We start from the raw sequence: 18441 nt of genomic DNA, 5'->3' as shown, positions 1-18441 counted from the left end.
AAAGTGCATTTCAATGATTTCTGTTTTTCTTCAAAGCAGGGCGATGATTGCCTAGTGATTAAAAATGAAATCGTAATGGTGAAAAACATAATTAAACATGGTGACTCTGTCTTTGTGGTTTACATGAAATTCAAGAGGAGGGAGTCATATTTCCACTATCCTTGCCCCTCCACAAGCATTGGCTGCTACAGAGTATTTGGCATAGACAGCTGCCTTAACGTTGACCGGCTTGAGGTTGTCCAGGGCAAATGTGTGTTGTTCCCAGATGGAGAGACCTTTGTGGCAATCCCTCTTCTTCACCATTTGTAAACCTATATGGGAAGAAAAAAAAACACACACACACACACACACACACACAAAGAAACACATCTTTACTTATGCATTAGAAGGAATCTGGACAGTTGGAGTACTCCAGCTGGATGGCAGGCACTAACTATCCTTTCCATGGAGTACTTTTTTTATTTTTTTTTTATTATAGATGGCACAGATTTGGAAAGTTGTGGAATTCCAAGACCGGAGTGCAGCAGTTGTGCCATCCAGCTGGGTGGTAGATGTTGACGGAGAAGTGGGATGCTACTGGCCAACCTTCGGCGGAAACAAAGCTGTGAAGGCCGCCATGAACTGCCCCCCCCGGGACAAGGATGGCGATTCCATCAAAAAATAAGGGTGCTGGCAACCTGTGGTGAGCTGCATAGCTACTTCATTAAACCAATGACAATACTTCAATACTGCATTAAGCCAATTTCATTAAGACTGCCTTCCCTTTCAGGCACCTTTGCCAAAGCAAGACATTACCTGACCCGATCGCTTGAGGAAGGCTGCCTTACAGCAGACCTGCAATCGGATGATGGTGAGATGGGGCCAAGGAAAAGACGGTAAAAGTGTTTTCTTTTTTAAATCACAACTTGCAGTTATAAGTTCAATTACGGTTTCGTTTGTGTTTTGAGCTGTGTCAGTAAGGTCCTGGGTTTATTTTAAAGACCAAACAAAAGGTATTTGGAGGAGGACAGCGAGGAGGAGGCAGGACCCAGCCGTAGGGGGAGGAGGCCACCGTCTATTGACGCCACTCAGCTGGACAACGAGTGGCAATTCCCCTCCCTTAATGAAGGTGACTATCTGTACCACTTGTTGTTGTTGTTCTACTAAAGACCTAGAAGTTGTCTGAAATAATAATGCTTTCATTTCCGTCTTCAGACACCCAGCCAGGCCTGTTTCTTCACAGCCAGCCATTAACTCATGGTAACTATGCATTTCCTTTATTTATGCCAGAAATTAAAATACCAATGAGTAAGTGAAGATATGTTTTGATCAACTGACTGCTTACTATTTTTCAGATTCACCATCGTCAGAAACCCCGCCAGGCCCTTTCCTTCACAGCCAGCCACTAACCCATGGTAACTATGCATTGCCTTTATTTATGCCAAAAATGACAAAAAAACAACAAAACGACAAACAAATATCTATGTAGATGCATTTTGATCAACTGACTATACAATTTTTCAGATTCACCCCAGCCACGTCACCGCTTCCATTAAGTCAAAGAGGAAATCAATCAATCAACATGAAAATTGTAAATTTAGAACAGAAATTTAAATTAAGGCGCACCTTGTAGTGAACTAAATTGTACTCTCTGATATTTCAGCCACAGCTCTGCCATCGCAACAGGGGAACAATCAGTTGCTGCGTGGTGAGTCATCAACTGTAATCACTGTTCAAAAATGACCAGCAATATGAAATAAAAGTCCTAATGTTTGGTGTTACTTAACAGACATGGGCATCAGCACAGTCATCGCTCTCCTTGGCCAGCTGAGGGAGGAAAACAGGGAGCTGAAGGGGGAAGTAGGAAGGCTGGCGCAAGAGGTCAGGGCCCTAAGGAGAGAGATGGGGAGACAAGACACACCCCAGACATCGCCCCTAATCAAGCTCCCACTCTCCACCATGGAGGAGCTTTTGGCAGCAGAGGCCCTGGTGAAGGAAGATGCCAAACAAAAGCAGCTAATGGTACTTATTGAGTCTTACCTTTCCTTTCCAGTCATCTGCAACACCTGCAAAAAGAAACACAAATACTTAATATAATTGTGAATCAATGAAACAATGATAAACACTGAATACTTTCTCATTATTGTCTTCATGCTACATTTTATTCTATCAGGTGTCTACCTTAGCCCTTTGTGGAGGAACCGACATAGGGGTCACAGTGAGGCGGATGCTGCGTAGCCTCCTGGTCAACAGCTTGGCCAGCCAATTTAACTGGGCTGGAAAGGGGGAAAAAAACTGCGTTTAAGGACACCAAGATCCATGATGTCCTGTTTGGTAGGTTATGCATGTGCACAAAGCTGTAAAAGAGGGTAAAATAGTAAGCTGTCGCAAGTACTTGCACACTACTTCTAAACGTTCTTTGATAACTCCTTCACTAACTGTAACATTACGATTATAATGACAACGACAAACATATTGTGAAAGATGCAAAGGATTAAAAAGGATTAAGAAACTCACCAGGCGCCTTACTCAGAAAAAGCAGGTGTGCAGGCAAGTCCAGGGAGGCTGACTGAGTGACGAACGGTCCGGTAGTGGCATTTCTATTTCCGCTTTGTGTCAATGGGGAAATTAAAATGTTTTTTTTTTAATCCCGTTTAACCCTTTGGTGACTGACCCCTTGAAAATGGTTCCTCCAGGAACTATGACTTTTCAGTTGTCAAGACAACAGAAGAACTAAAATACAAAAACAGAAAGATACGTCACAATGCTCTTGTGCACAAAACAAAATGCTCTTGTATTTTAGTTTTTCCGTTGTCTTGACGACTGAAACGTCATCGTTCCTGGAGGAACCATGTTCAAGGGGTCAGTCACCAAAGGGTTAAATTGTCACAAGATTCAGATCTATGGTTTCTGATTTTTACATATATTTTCTGTACTAGTACCATTACTTGCCACCTACCACTAGAGTGTGACGTGCATAGTCTTAACAACTCAAACTTTAACAATTATCACCATGCAAAGTCTCAATGTTGTTTTGTTCTTTTTCTTTCAGATGCTCTACAAAAGCAGCTGCCAGGGAGCACACACGCTACTTTTAGTGACACAATCAAGAAGTGGCTTAAGTATGCGCCAGAGAGAGAGGGAGGGATGAGGAGACGTGAGGTAGGGTGGCATTTAGAAACCCATAGCCTACTGCTGACTTTCTTTATCAATGCTGCATCAAATTAATTTTGGTTATGTTTTTCTGTTTCCGTGTACAGGTGTCTGCGCCACAGGAGGAATAGGCCACAATTCTAAATTATAAATAAATCATAAAATGTTTCTAAGAACTTGTTCAAGTGTGTTCTGTTCCTTATAAATGTTAAAAGTTATGCCTTATTAGATAGCTTGACAAACATTAGGAGAGGTGCATTGTTGCATGCATTTTTATATCCTGTTGTACATAGCCTACGCACATTGATATAAATTAAGTTTCACTTTCATGGTTGAAGTATGCATGTGTGTGTTCATCCTAGGCAAGAGCCCCGATGCTTTATTGTTAGCTAGTTTAATTTAGCCTGTTTTGCTTAATTTGTAGCCTTCCTGTTGTACATAAAACAGGAAGTAAAGTTGGATGAATCATCGCCGAAAATTAAACTATAAATCGACCGAAATCCGTAGTTGAATAAAGGGTGAAAGGGGGTCTATTCTCTGTCGGCCACCATCCACTTTTCAACGTCGTTTCAACGCAAACTCGTATGAGCAAAGCGGTGTTGAATCAACGCCGGTGATCCATGATGATTCGATGGCGTATGGTCGAAGAACATGCCGATGATTCCCCGTCGAATCAACGCCCTTTTGCTATCTGGGTAGTGACCATACCAAGAGCATTTGTTTATGGAAATTGGACAGGATTAGGGGAAGTTTCTCTGTTTTATAATCACACAAGAGTACGTATTCAAGGCCTCCAATCAGAGAGAAAATGTACAAGCACACAGGATTGTATGGGAGAGCAAAATATGCACACAGCTGTGTGCATCGCCAGTGGAAGCACTCTGTGGCCCTTTACAAAACTAGCTACTTTACCCTCACCCTACTCACTTCCACTTGATTGATGCATTATAGTATAGTAAACTTTATTATCTCTGTGAGGGGCAATTTGTTGTACAGCCAGTAGAGAATAAAACTGTTAAGGGTAGCAAGATGTGGTGAGTTAGGATCCAATAGCAGAACACAAACCAGAAAATCCAATGAATAAAAAATAACATCTGTCAAAAATAACACAAAAGAGAGTAGTTACCATTGTTCATGACTAATGTGCATTTATTTCAAGACCCGAGTATTTTGATCTCATTATCTCTAGCCGCTTTATCCTTCTACAGGGTCGCAGGCAAGCTGGAGCCTATCCCAGCTGACTACAGGCGAAAGGCGGGGTACACCCTGGACAAGTCACCAGGTCATTACAGGGCTGACACATAGACACAGACAACCATTCACACTCACACCTACGGTCAATTTAGAGTCACCAGTTAACCTAACCTGCATGTCTTTGGACTGTGGGGGAAACCAGAGCACCCGGAGGAAACCCACGCGGACACGGGGAGAACATGCAAACTCCACACAGAAAGGCCCTCGCCGGCCACGGGGCTCGAACCCGGACCTTCTTGCTGTGAGGCGACAGCGCTAACCACTATACCACCGTGCCGCCCGAGTATTTTGATACTGTTGTTAAATACATAAATGAGAACAACACAGAGCACCATAATATCAACAAATAATAATATATTGGAAAACTTGGCAACTTGGTGTATGAGTATTGAAAACAAATATACTTACTATCATGACTATAGCGCCCAAAATATGTCCAACATGCTTTCTGTATTTAACCATTTATGAGAGAGAAAGCATTAGGAGCTTCATATTGACTAGGAATCAACTTGAAAAAATTAATTATTCCATAAAAATCGTATCGAAGCCAAGGCCTACCCTGCTCCCACGTTTGCTTATAAGTCCTTTGTCATTTCTCCTTCTTGTACACTTTATCGGCGGCCCTTTTCTCCTCTTCAGACTGAAGTCGTTTTGTGCCCGTCTCTGGCGGTTTCTGTACACCTTTCAGAAAATTCCACATCACAAAGTAGCTTTGGCAGATGTAGATGTAAACAACAAAAACGTGTTTAAATGGGCGATAATGTGGCCACATCTATTGAATTTGATAACATGATTACTGCAATATTCAGCGAGATGCGTTATATGCATGCGCAGTTGTGAAAAAACCGACAGCCTGACTCGTACATGATGTGATTCAGAATTATGCTAAACCTGATGAGAGACACCAGCTTAACAGAATTGAGGAATGTGTTAAGGACATTAGACACTGGATGCTGATTAATGTCCTTCTGCTTAACCCTGACAAGACTGAAGTACTTGTACTCGGACCACATACAGCTAGAAGTAAGTTTTCTGATTCCACAGTAACTCTGGATGGCCTTTCTGTTTCTTCACGTACAGCAGTAAAAGACCTCGGGGTGATTATTGACCCCAGTCTTTCATTTGAAAATCATATTGATAACATTACCTGGATAGCTTTCTTTCATCTCAGAAATATTGCTAAGATAAGAAATTTAATGTCACTACATGACGCGGAAAAAAATAGTTCGTGCTTTTGTTACCTCCAGGTTGGATTATTGTAATGCCTTACTGCAGGCCTATTCAACTAGCGGCCCGCGGGCCAGATGCGGCCTGATGAAAATTTTGTGCGGCCCGCCATGAGAATGGACTCCTCGTGATCTTGCTGAATCATACTTGCTGTGATTGTCGAGCATAGGCCTATGATTTGCAAGTAGCGCAACGCTGCCCCCAATGGTCATACTAATTCTTGAGTTTTCACACAAGCACAACACATGAAACTGCTCAACCTGACCTTTCCTGATTGAATATTTGCGAGAAAATTAGCGTTGAATTAAAATAAAAATAAATGCCACTGATAGGTCTGCACACACACGGACTGGCCAGCGGGAGTTTTCCCGGTGGGCCGGTGGTTCAGTGTGGGCCGGCAGAGAAAAAAAAAAACAGTTGCGCGCTGGCCTTTAATATGATAAGCAATGTTAACAGTTTCTTTAAGAAACTGTTAACATTGCTTATCATATTAAAGGCCAGTGCGCAACTGTAATAAGCAATGTTAACAGTTTCTTAAAGAAACTGTTAACATTGCTTATCATATTAAAGGCCAGCGCGCAACTGTTTTGTTTTTTTTTTCTCCGCCGGCCCACACTGAACCACCGGCCCACCGGGAAAACTCCCGCTACTCCCGATGGCCAGTCCGTGTGTGGGTCTGCAGCTCCGTGTCATACGTCTCTGTGTAACAATTTCAAGTTGCCAAGATTCGAAAGCAGAGCGTGCCGTTAATAGTAAACAATCTCATTCCCACAAGTGGGTTGAAGATGGCTCTGTCTAAAGCCAAACGTCAAATTGACGACGAGAATCGTCAGTTTAAAGTAGAATGGACTGACAAATATTTATTCATTTTACCCTCTTCAACAAGTAGGAGACCCACATGTTTATTGTGTAATGAATCCATTGCTGCAATGAAGGAATATAATGTCAAGAGGCACTTCTCTTCAAACCACAGCTCCTTTTCCACTAACTTTCCCGAGGGCTCGGAGGAACGGAGGAAAAAGGTACAAAGACTGGTCAGATCATTTAAAAACAGTCAAGTGGCTCTTGGTCACTTTTGTACAGCTCAAGAGAGGGCTATGTCAGCATCACTGCGAGTGGCCTGGACGCTAACTCGTAAAAAATGACCCTTCACAGAGGCAGAGACAGTGAGCAGGGATGTGATTTTTCCGCGAATTCGCGGAATTCCACTTTTTTCACCTCAAAACTTGAAGAAAAATTGTTTTCCGATTTTTCCCTCATCCACATTCGTATCCTATTCGTTCCGACTTTGTTTGAAAGATGGCAGCCTCGGATTTGCATCTTTACGCCTCGATCACAGAGGCTGCCAACTTTCAACTCTTTGTTTGAAGCGAGCTTACGTACAGCTATCTAACAAGTGCGTTCATTGGTTGTTACAGAGCGATGAGCCAATCACGTACCTCGTTTCATCTCAATGATGTAATTACGTCAATAAGATGAAACGAGGTACGTGATTGGCCCATCGCTCTGTAACAACCAATGAACACGCTTGTTAGATAGCTGTACGTAAGCTCGCTTCAAACAAAGAGTTGAAAGATGGCAGCCTCTGTGATCGAGGCGTAAAGATGCAAATCGAGTTAAAGAAATCGACAGAATAGTGAAAAAAAAGTTCCGCTGGGAATGGTTGGAGAAAAACCGCGGCTCGCCTTGGGGCGAATTACGTCACAAGGCGCGGGGCTAGCGGCCCCTGCTCACGCTGGTTCTTTGGTGTGTGTGTGTGTGAGAGAGTGAGAGTGTGTGTGTGTGTGTGTGAGAGAGAGTGAGAGTGTGTGTGTGTGTGAGTGAGTGAGTGTGTGTGTGTGTGTGTGTGTGTGAGAGAGTGAGTGAGAGTGTGTGAGCGAGAGTGAGTGTGTGTGTGAGCGAGAGTGAGTGAGCGAGCGTGTGTAAGAGTGAGCGAGAGTGTGTGTGTCAGAGTTGCATGTTGACCATTAAATTGGCTTGAATTTGTTAATCATGACAAGTTTTTTCTTGTGTGTTTGCTTGCCATTTTAGTACAATTTTTAAGTCAGAAAACCCCAGAACCCAGGAGCTTCGGGGGGCTTCGCCCCCCTTGTCCCCCCACCAGGGCGCTGCCCTGGACCAGCTGGGGGCCTGCGGCCCCCAGACCCCCGGCTAAAATTTTCAGATAATTTCACCAGCCCCAAATCACATACCTGAGTGAGGGAATGCATGCTAGCGGTCATAGATGAGGTGCTAACTGACGAAAAAATGAAAGAAACTGTAATTTCGGCTGTCAAGAAAGTGCCTCTATCAGACACGACTACCCTACGTAGAGTGGAGTTGCTTGCTGAGGACGTCAACAGAAAACTTTTGGAAAATCTTAAGAAAGCTGACTGTATGTCCATTGCTGTTGACGAGTCTACAGATTATACAGACATTGCACAACTTTGCATCTATGTCAGGTTTTTTGACGGCACTGGATTCCATGAGGAACTTCTCGGCCTTGTTCCTTTGGAGGGCCGTACCACAGGAGAAGTCATTTTTCAAAAGATTGTGTCGTTTTTTCATGAACGTGACTTGGAATTGGCAAAGGTTTGCTTGTTGGTAACTGATGGCACACCATCTATGATGGGCCGAGTGCAAGGACTGATAGGTAGACTGTCAGCAGTCGCACCTGGGATGCAGTTTTTACACTGCATTATTCATCAATCAGTCTTGTGTGCTCAGCTAAGTGGCGATCTAAAAAAACAATGGACACTGTTATCAGCATTGTTAATTTCATTCACGCTACATCGAGCCTGCAGCATCGACTTTTTCGGCTGCTTCTCCTTGACACTGACGCCGAACACTCAGATCTACTCCTCCATAACGACGTCAGGTGGCTCAGCAAAGGAAAGGCACTAAACCGGTTCTGTGAACTTCGTCAGGAGATCCTGACTTTTCTGAAAAACTCTCAACAAACACGGGCATCAGCGCTCTTGGAGCAGATGATGAACGAAAAGTTCTTGGCAGAGGTCCACTTTCTTTGTGACATTTTTGGATACCTGAATACTTTGAATCAGGAACTACAGGGCCGTGAAAAGTCGATTGCGGATTTAGTGGACAGGCTATGTGCCTTCGAAGCCAAGTTGACAATCTTAACAAAAGACTTGAGTGGCTCAAAATTAATGCACTTTCCACACCTCCGTGAATTTATGACCACTGCACCCGGACGTCACATTACACACGTAATGACAGACTTCATGGCAAAACTGACTGAGAACTTTACGCAAAGATTCCAAAAGTTCACCATCCCCAAAGAAATGCTGTTGTTTGCCCGTGACCCTTTCTGTCTTGCTCCCGATGGAGAAGTGAGTTTAAAAGTGCAAGAGGTATGTTGTGTTAATGAAAGCATGTTTCAGATGGAATTAGTGGATTTGCAGTCTTCCTTTGCTTTAAAAACTTACTTGCAGTCTGAGGGTGCAGACAACTTTTGGTCTAAACATGTTAGCAAGCAACAGTACCCCACAATAAGGAAAGTGGCTTTGCAAATACTGACAATGTTTGGGTCCACTTATACCTGCGAGTCTAGCTTTTCTCATTTGAATGCCATCAAAACAAAGTCACGTTGTTCTTTGACCAATGAGAAGTTGCATGAATGCCTCAGGATTGCTCTTACCACTTATGAGCCTAATTATCTTGAAATAGCCAAATCAAGACAGTGCAATTTTTCACACTGATTGGCTACATTCAAAAACTATGCTGTGATGTAGGCATGTGTGGCAACATAGGCTACCTGTCAGAAAATTGCTTGTTTTGGATGATTTGTGTGTTATGTGTGTCATGGATAGTGTGTTATGTCAGCATAAATTGAAATAGCCAAATCAGAAACTGTTTGGAAAAAAAACAGTTTGATGTGATGTGAACTGATATGATGTGATACATAGTTTGTGGGGCGGCACGGTGGTGTAGTGGTTAGCGCTGTCGCCTCACAGCAAGAAGGTCCTGGGTTCGAGCCCTGTGGCCGGCGAGGGCCTTTCTGTGTGGAGTTTGCATGTTCTCCCCGTGTCTGCGTGGGTTTCCTCCGGGTGCTCCGGTTTCCCCCACAGTCCAAAGACATGCAGGTTAGGTTAACTGGTGACTCTAAATTGACCGTAGGTGTGAATGTGAGTGTGAATGGTTGTCTGTGTCTATGTGTCAGCCCTGTGATGACCTGGCGACTTGTCCAGGGTGTACCCCGCCTTTCGCCCGTAGTCAGCTGGGATAGGCTCCAGCTTGTCTGCGACCCTGTAGAAGGATAAAGCGGCTAGAGATAATGAGATGAGATGAGACATAGTTTGTGTGCAATGAACCTGTCCTATAGATAAGTTGTTTTGTTATGCTGTGTTTTTAATGCTGTGATGTAGGCCTATTATACATAGCTTGTGTGGCAACTTGGTTATCTGTCAGAAGGAAGAATGTTTTGGATGGATAGTGTTATGTGTGTTATGGACAAGTGTGTTATGTCAGCATAAAATCAAATTGAAATAGCTAAATCAAAAACTATTTAAAAAAAAGAAGAAGATGTTAGAATGTTTTTTGTTTACAAATTTGAGTAATTGCTTTTGCACTGGATAAAATTTTGCTTTGACATTAAATGCAGTTGGATGCAATTATTTTGCGGTGTCTTTTTGTATGCGGCCCCCGAAAACTCAGTGATATTTCCAATCGGCCCTCTTGGTACTAAAGTTGAATAGCCCTGCCTTACTGTCTGGATGTTCCAATAAGTGCATAAACAAGTTCCAGTTAGTTCAAAATGCAGCAACAAGAGTCCTTACTCGAACTAGAAAATATGATCCACATCACCCCTGTCTTATCCACACTGCATTGGCTCCCAATCAAATTTCGTATCGATTATAAAATGCTATTATTGACCTTTAAAGCACTGAATAGTCTCACGCCACAGTACCTGAGTGAACTTCTGGTCCTCTATGACCCGCCACGCCTACTTAGATCAAAAGGTGCAGGCTATCTGCTGGTACCTCATATAGTGAAGGTTACATCAGGGGGCAGAGCCTTTTCTTATAAAGACCCACAGTTATGGAACAGCCTTCCAAGTACCCAGAGCACCCAGAGGAAACCCACACAGGCATGGAGAGAACATGCAAACTCCACACTGAATGGCCCCCCTCTGCCAATGGGCTCAAACCCAGAACCTTCTTGCTGCAACCCTAGTAACAGAGGATGTAAAGGGAATGTTAGAATTTGGTTCTCTAAAGGTTAGGTTATAACCAAACCAAAAAGTACCATTTAAAGAACGTTCCCTTTGGTTACAGCAAAAACCAAACAAAGGCTAACGTTCCTTGAACTTTTAGGGAACCACTCATATGAAACGTTAGCCAGTAGTTACACTGCTACCACCACACAACGTTATGCTTGGTTGTTTTTTGGTTGTTCTGAGAACCAGTGCTGACAGTTTTTGTTTCCTTGATATTTTACACTAGGCCAGCCTAGTGTGACATTATTCATTAATTTCTCCTGTTCATTTTTATGGTAGGGCTAAATTGGACCAAAGTGCAAATAGAGTAAAATACAAAAAGGTATGATATTTGTTTTAAATTCAGTGAAATGGAGACATACACAAAAGTAGGTCTAACTTACAAAGAGTGCAAAGAGTACCATACAAAGTGAATTATATTGCAAGTTGCATTCCAAACGGGGTTCCCCTTTCATTGTGTGTGTGGTAGGCAAGAGCCTAATTATCTGATAATGCAAGCCATTGGTAGGCTGCTATTAAGATTCCACATATTAAATGGCTGATTAGCTGGCCATTGCATTTTATCTTTTGCAAACTTGTTTAAAGACAACATTATTGGTGCTGGATTTGGTAGACCCCTTGCATTTGTGGCCTTAAAAAACAATATTTCAAATTATATCCCGCAGTACAACAGTTTTTTTCCCCTAATGATTTGGTATGTTCTCTCCTTTTTCTCTTGGCTATGAAAAACTGTGTGCATATCACTGTATTAGTGCAGCCTTCATTCACTGTTTCTCCATTCATTGTTTTTATAGCACATTAATTGAACCAAAGCTGAAATAGAAAGAGTAAAGTAGGCTACAATAAAATAAGTACAGATATCTCAAGTTGTTTTAAGTTGTTTTAAATTCAGTGAAATGCAGACACACACAAGTAGGCCAAGAGCCTAATTACTTGATAATGACAGCCATTGTTAGGCTACTGCTATTCAGATTCCACACATTAAATGGCTGATTAGCTGGCCATTGCATTTTATCTTTTGCAAACTGGTTTAAAGACAACATTTAGGCTACGTTTACATTACGTCGAATCAGCGGATCATCAGATTAACGTTCTTAAAACGATTCGCGTTTACACTAAAACCGTTAGCCGTGCACACAGCAACACCAATACGCGGATACGCTCGGCTCCGCAGGCATCCTGCGCTCCAAATCACTCCGCCCTGAACAGCGAGTGCCCTCTGGAGGGTGTGCACTCCGGCCCTGCGCAGCTCACAGAGCGCGCGAGTGAAGTGAACAAGCCACGATTCGGGACTGAGCCGCTGTGTGTGAGATCCCAGCGCATATCACTTATTACTTGCAAGTGGAAGGATGGCAAGCCTAAAGACAATCATAACTACACAATGGGCAGTATTTGCATCAGTATTTGCAGTATTTTCATACTTTTATACTCTTTAATGAAAGGTGATACAAGGCGGAAGTCTGCGCCGTTTTTCAGCAGTCGCGTCACATGACCAACGCCAGCGAATCAGGAAGGTGGATGTCACAGTGACGTTGTCCAATGAGACGCCAGCTAGAGCTCAGCACAGCGTATTCGCGTATTCTCAATGTTTACACAGCACCGGAGCTGATACGATCTAGATTGAATACGTGGACGCTGGCGGATTCCCGTTTCCCTGCTTTTTCAGGGGGGTTAATGTAAACGGACAGTGCATCCGCGAAGAAAACGAGACAGATACGGTCTAGTGTAAACGTAGCCTAAGTGACCCCCTACACATTATTGATGCTGGGTTTTGTGGACCCATTGTATTTGTGGCCTTAAAAAACAATATTTCATTTTTTTATCCTGCAGTACAACACAGTTTTTCCCCTAATGACTTGGTATGTTCTCTCCTTGTTTCTCTTGGCTATAAAAAACAGTGAGCATATCACTGTATTAGTGCAGCCCACAGACCTAAAGTAAACTATACTGGCAGTCGGTCACGTGGTACCGGAATCTGCGGCCGCCATTTTTGGCTACCCCAGACTTCACACAGCAAACTGTTATTGGTGTGTAGCCTATAAAAAATCAGCATGCAATGTGAAAATCCCTCCGAAAATAAATAAAATACTGTTAAACAACTCACAGCTGAGTTAGTCTGGGGTAAGATGGCGTCCAGTTTCCACCTAGTGTTTAGAACAGGCGCTGCCAGTCTAGTTCATTTTAGGTCTGTGGTGCAGCCTTCATTCATTGTTTCTCCATTCATTGTTTTTATAGCACATTAATTGAACCAAAGCTGAAATAGAAAGAGTAAAGTACGCTACAATAAAATAAGTATATATGTCGCAAGTTGTATTAAGTCAAGTAGACTACAATAAAAAATAAAATGTAGATCTCTCAATAAGTATAGATAGTTTTCACATGACGTCACAGAGTCGGGGATTCCCTGGTGGCGGCCATCTTGGAGGGCTAGCTTACCGTACAGGTCACTGAGCACACATTGTAGCGCGCGAGTTACATTCTTTTATATATTATTTATATTTATAGTTACATTACTACTATTTAAAGCTAGCAATGGTGCACACTTGTTGTATTCAAGGCTGTCGTAATAGGTCAGATGATGAAGTCAAGCGGAGCTTGTATGGAATTCCCACAAGGCGAGCAAACAAACTCAGCATACAAAGGAGAAATCTATGGCTTGCGAGAATCACCCGCAAGGATTATCAGCCTTCCAAACACAGCAAAGTCTGCTCTGATCATTTTATAAGTGGTAAGTTGTTTAAATAAACAATCAATTGTGTTTAAGTTTATTTTTGGAAACCAAAACATCATGTGAACAATCTCTGGAGAATGCCTAACTGGAACTGCTGAGTGTACGTTTACATTGTAATGTACACTTAATATCGCTCGTTTGTCACGCTTCTATTTGAAACTTGTCACTTCACTCATGCAAGGGTCATTTTTGAAAAACATTTTAGGTCTATTCTGTATGATTTGATTTGTGTTTGGGATGCAAACAGCGCACCTTTTGGCGGATGCCGCCTGAATTGCGCAGATCTGGTTTTTTTTTTTTTAGGGGGGGCGTTGGAGTGTCTGATTATAATTTCAAAGTAAATTCTGTATTAAAATTACTAAATAAGCAAATCCGTTACAGTCCATGAAACAGGAAGTATAAGGATGAGAAAAAAAACAGTTTAAATCGGGAAGCTGCGCACATTTGCGCAGCCCAGCAAATGTGCGCAGCTTCCCGATTTAAACTGTTTTTTTCTCATCCTTATACTTCCTGTTTCATGGACTGTAACGGATTTGCTTATTTAGTAATTTTAATACAGAATTTACTTTGAAATTACAATCAGACACTCCAACGCCCCCCCTAAAAAAAATCGGATCTGCGCGATTCAGGCGGCATCCACCAAAAGGCGCGCTGTGAATATATAAAGTTGTATATATCAGACAGCCTTTAAAGTTTGATGAAGTCAGTTTCAGGCTTTGGAGCAGGCTTTGGCAGTTTCAGGCTTTGGCAGCCCTGCATAGTCACTTGAAAATGCATCTTTGTCCACTTCGTAGGGGTCAATTCCCCCAATCAAGGCCAGTTTGGCTGCATACCGTTGTCATGAGATGTCGTCTAATGTATCTAAATACTTCTGTTTGCTTGATTTTGCTGACATTGATCTTTATTTTAGAAAACTGACTATATAACTTCATAAATTCGTCCGAGATAACGTAGCCGGTAGTGGCGATGGTCTGTTTTGTTTGCCCTCCAAGATGGCAGCTGGGGGGCGTTCCCCAGAATGCCGTGACGTCAGTGAAAACTATCTATTCCAAACTGAGTTTTAGGCCCTGTCCACACGGCAACGGATTCAAATCAAATCAAATCAAATCAAGTTTATTTGTACAGCGCTTTTAACAATAAACATTGTCGCAAAGCAGCTTTACAGAATTTGAACGACTTAAAACATGAGCTAATTTCATCCCTAATCTATCCCCAATGAGCAAGCCTGTGGCGACGGTGGCAAGGAAAAACTCCCTCAGACGACATGAGGAAGAAACCTCGAGAGGAACCAGACTCAAAAGGGAACCCATCCTCATTTGGGCAACAACAGACAGCCTGACTATAATATTAACAGTTTTAACAGGTATAACCCTCAACTGTCCTCATGGGGCCGTCCTTCACAGGAGTGGGGCGATAAAACTCCGACCAGACACAGGGCACCAGGATGGATCAAGCAGGTCCGAGGGGCAGAAGAGGCCAGCATCTCAATCCCAGGATCAACATGTAACTCAGAGGGACAGATGGGGGGGGAGAGAAAGAAAACACGTTGTTAGGTATGCCCTAAAAATGACAAGTATTAAATCTGTGTGGTAGGCTCGCAGAGACGAGAGTCTTTACATCAGGCATGATGCACAATGGCATGTTAATATGGTAAAAAATATATCATGACCTGCTCTGGCTGGATGCTTGATTGGGTGATGGGAGCACACTCCTCAGCAATGATGAGATGCAGATGGGACCCTTAGGCCTGGCCAAGACAATTCAGTTACATTTCACCGGGTCTGGGACACGCGACAGAACGTCTGACGGCCGATTCCCTGCAGGCTACGATAGCCAGTCGAGGTCCCCACCGTCTCCACCAAAAGATTTCCTGTTGACTCCATGTAACTCAGAGGGACAGATTTGGGGTGGGGGGGGGAAGAGAAAGAAAACACAGGTGGTTAGGTATGCCCAATGTCACCTGAATAAGTAGGAACAGTATACATATTGCACCGAGTACAAGCAGGGACTCCGGCAACTAACTATGACAGCATAACTAAAAGGAGAGAGCCAGAAGGTAACACAGGCATGAGGGAGCCCCGGGACATAAAGCAGCCAGCCACTGCACCGTCAACAAACTCGAGTGAGCAAGCGAGTGGGGACTGACAGCATCCATACATCCCAGTTTACCAAAACACTCTATGTCTGAGGACCCTCCAGATCTACTCCTTTACCTCATAAACACCATTAACAAAAGGCTTGACTAAACAGATATGTTTTCAGCCTAGACTTAAATGCTGAGACTGTGTCTGATTCCCGAACATTACTTGGAAGGCTGCTCCATAACAGTGGGGCTTTGTAAGAAAAGGCTCTGCCCCCTGATGTAGCCTTCACTATACGAGGTACCAGCAGATAGCCTGCACCTTTTGATCTAAGTAGGCGTGGCGGGTCATAGAGGAGCAGAAGTTCACTCAGGTACTGTGGTGCGAGACCATTTAGTGCTTTAAAGGTCAATAGTAGTATTTTATAATCAATACGAAATTTGATTGGGAGCCAATGCAGTGTGGATAAGACAGGCGTGATGTGGTCATATTTTCTAGTTCTAGTAAGGACTCTTGCTGCGGCATTTTGAACTAACTGGAGCTTGTTTATGCACTTATTGGAACATCCAGACAGTAAGGCATTACAATAATCCAACCTGGAGGTAACGAAAGCATGGACTAGTTTTTCTGCATCATGCAATGACATTAAATTTCTTATCTTTGCAATATTTCTGAGATGAAAGAAAGCTATCCGGGTGATGTTATCAATGTGAGTTTCGAATGAAAGACTGGGGTCAATAATCACTCCGAGGTCTTTTACTGCTGCACGTGAAGAAACAGAAAGGCCATCCAGAGTTACTGTGTAATCAGAAAACTTACTTCTAGCTTTATGTGGTCCTAGCACAAGTACTTCAGTCTTGTCAGAGTTAAGCAGAAGGAAATTTATAAGCATCCAGTGTCTAATGTCCTTAACACATTCCTCAATTTTATTAAGCTGGTGTCTCTCATCAGGTTTTGCAGAGACATACAACTGTGTGTCATCAGCATAACAGTGGAAACTAATACAATGTTTCAGGATTCAGGTGACTCTGATACAATTGCTTATCGTTTAGGCCTGGCGTCCACACGGCACCAGCGTTTTGGGTGCCCAAAACGCAATCTTTTTGAGAACGGGTTCCAGAGTGGAAAGATCTGGCAACGTTGCCGTTGTGAAGTCATCTGGATGAGTAGAACAGATTTGTTTACGATGACATCACAACCACATGACTGTGAGTGCTTCACGCCGGGTAGAAGTGTAACGAATATCACCAGGATATCACCAGGAAAAAGCCTTACAGAGCACTAGTGAGAGTGAAACACGAGCTTGGATATTATTATTATTATTATTATTATTATTATTATTATGTTCAGTGTTAGTTCACAGTAGTAATGCAAGAAGCAGAATAGTGACAGTAATAGTGAAGCAAAAACATGCAATTGTACAAACACTGCAGCTCTACAGCAAAATATTCATTTATGAAATGGTCTGATTCTTAACACCAGTAGTGCCAATGATCTTCTCATTGCGATGCGATGCGAGTTGTCAACAAATCCTATAACTTGGTTCATGAAACGCGCTTACAAAATATTTTCACTGTGAATATTTATTGTGTAATGGTGCAAAGTGAGAGAGAGAGAGACTCTGCCCTTAGGGCAGAGTCAATCCCGCCAGCAAAAATAGGGAAAAAAAAGGAGCGATCTCACCTCTTCAGATGTTGGTTTAAGTCCGACAATACATTCCTCAAAAAGGGCGTAGAGGAGCAAATTAATCCATCAACATGTAGCATTCAATTTATTCCGGACCATTAAAGACGCCGCCTTCCGCGTAGAATCATATGTCATCCTCGCCGCCATATTGGATAGGTCAAAGCGGAGAATAAAGATTCATGTGCTGCCTTTAACTGTACCAACAGGTTTACCATCCAAATGAGATCACATGGGATTACCTTTCACAGGTGAGAAACAACAAATTAATCCATCAACGTGTAGTATTCAATTTATTCCGGACCATTAAAGACGCCGCCTTCCGCGTAGAATCATACGTCATCCTCGCCGCCATATTGGATAGGTCAAAGCAGAGCATAAAGATTAGCTGCGTTTAACTGTACCAACAGGTTTGCCGTCCAAACGAGATCACATGGGATTACCTTTCACAGGTGAGACTGGAAAAATACTTTTCATTGTATTTGGTCATTATAATGTAATTTTACGAACAGATTTTCCTGACTTTGTGGCTAATATGAAGTCTCGCGCATAATAGTTTATGCACATGCGTCCTTACTTCTTCTATTGTTCTGGTGACTCCGAAGGGACCGTCTTACAGCGCCCCTAGAGGTGTGGCATGTGTATTGCATCGTTTTCAGCAAGCGTTGCGTTGCCATATGGACCTGATATTTTACTGATCGTTGCCCATTTGGATGCGATATATTTTTAAATAACTTCTCATTGCCGTTGTCGTGTGGATGTAGCCTTAAATTCACACAAAAAACTAGACCAAGAGCAATTAAGCTCAGCCTACTTGCTAATGACAGCCATTCAGAGGCACATGAAATGGCTGGGCTATTAAAGCCATTGTGTGTGCATTCTGGCTTTTGGAAACTGGTTCAACCAGTTTTTGTTTTTGTAACTGACAAAGCTGCTACAGCAACACTTTGCAAATTCAATAGATTGCCATATAACTCATGAGTTAACGTACACAACGGCATATTATTGTAGCAGTGGACTGAAATTATTAATCTACAAAATATGCGGTCAGCCTTTAAGACTGCCTCGCGTGTGTGTGATGTCACGTCCTGTCACGCCATGGTTAGAGAGCTCATTGG

At 42.8% G+C, this 18441-nt stretch overlaps 1 protein-coding gene and 1 long non-coding RNA gene across 2 annotated transcripts in view; both read left to right on the top strand.

The window, feature by feature from the left end:
• The window catches only part of LOC132865856 (zinc finger protein 850-like), a 1522149-nt gene that overhangs the window by 616929 nt on the left and 886779 nt on the right, over nucleotides 1-18441 (top strand). The gene's annotated exons all lie outside the window — the stretch shown is intronic.
• LOC132865931 (uncharacterized) lies at nucleotides 1648-3097 on the top strand. Its single transcript, XR_009650525.1, has 4 exons — nucleotides 1648-1687; nucleotides 1769-2001; nucleotides 2153-2313; nucleotides 3032-3097. It is a non-coding gene; the product is annotated as an uncharacterized LOC132865931 (long non-coding RNA).

Source organism: Neoarius graeffei, chromosome 18 (genome assembly GCF_027579695.1).
Source record: "Neoarius graeffei isolate fNeoGra1 chromosome 18, fNeoGra1.pri, whole genome shotgun sequence".
NCBI lineage: Eukaryota > Metazoa > Chordata > Actinopteri > Siluriformes > Ariidae > Neoarius > Neoarius graeffei.
The sequence above is the reverse complement of the archived record's forward strand: the minus strand, read 5'-3'. Positions and strand labels throughout refer to the sequence as shown.